A 1,281-nucleotide genomic window follows, 5' to 3' on the forward strand; every position below is an offset into this window, starting at 1 on the left:
CAGGAGGTCCTTATTGATTATCTATTTTATACATAATGGTGTGTGTAAATTCATCCCAAGCTCCTGTTTTATGCCTCCCTCACTATACTTCCCCTTTAGTAACTGTAAGATTGTTTTCAATATCTGTAACTCTTTCTGTTTTGTAAATAAGTACATTTTATCACTTTTTAAAATTAGATTACACATATGAGGGATATATTTGTCTTTGTCTGACTTACTTCACTTAGTATGACAATCCCTAGATCCATCCATGTTGCTGGGAATGGCATTCTTTCATTCTTTTTTATGGTTAAGTAATATTCCTTTGTATTTCTGGACCACATATTTATCTCTTCCTCTGTTGATGGACATTTAGGTTGCTTTCATGTCTTGGATATTGTAAATAATGCTGCAGTGAACATTGGGGTGCTTGTACATTTTTTCAAATTATAATTTTCTCTGGATATATTCCCAGGAAGGGAATTGCTAGATATTATGGTAATATTATTTTTCTGTTTTATTTTATTGGAGTATAATTGATTTACAATGTTGTGTTAGTTTCAGGTGTATAATAAAGTGATTCAGTTATAGATACATATATATTCATTCATTTTTAAATTCAGGTTACTACAGAATATTGAGTAGTGTTCCATGTGCTATACAGCAGGTTGTTTTTGGTTATCACTGTTATACATAGTAATTGTGTATTTGGGCTTCCCAGGTAGTGCAGAGGTAAAGAATCCACTGTCAATGGTGGAGACACAAGAGAAGTGGGTTCAATCCCTGGGTCGGGAAGATCCCCTAGAGCGGGAAATGGCAACTCACTCCAGTATTCTGGCCTGGAAAATTTCATGGACAGAAGATCCTGTTGGACTACAGTCCATGGAATCAAAAAGAGTCAGACACGACAGTTGTGTATGTTTATCTCAAGCTCCTAATGTATCCCTCCCCCAACATTTCTCCAATGGTAACCATAAGCTTGTTTTCGATATCCAGAAGTCTGTTTCTCTTTTGTAAATAAGTTTATTTGTGTCATTTTTTAAAAAATTAGATTCTACACATAAGTGATATCATATGATATTTGTCTTTCTCTTACTTTACTTAGTATGACATTCCCTAGGTCCATCCATGTTGCTGCTGCTGCTGCTAAGTCACTTCAGTCGTGTCTGACTCTGTGCGACCCCATAGACGGCAGCCCACCAGGTTCCCCCATTCCTGGGATTCTCCAGGCAAGAACACTGGAGTAGGTTGTCATTTCTTTCTCCAATGCAGGAAAGTGAAAAGTCAAAGTGAAGTCGCTCA

The sequence above is a fragment of the Bison bison genome, unplaced genomic scaffold (genome assembly GCF_000754665.1).
Source record: "Bison bison bison isolate TAMUID 2011002044 unplaced genomic scaffold, Bison_UMD1.0 scf7180017855188, whole genome shotgun sequence".
NCBI lineage: Eukaryota > Metazoa > Chordata > Mammalia > Artiodactyla > Bovidae > Bison > Bison bison.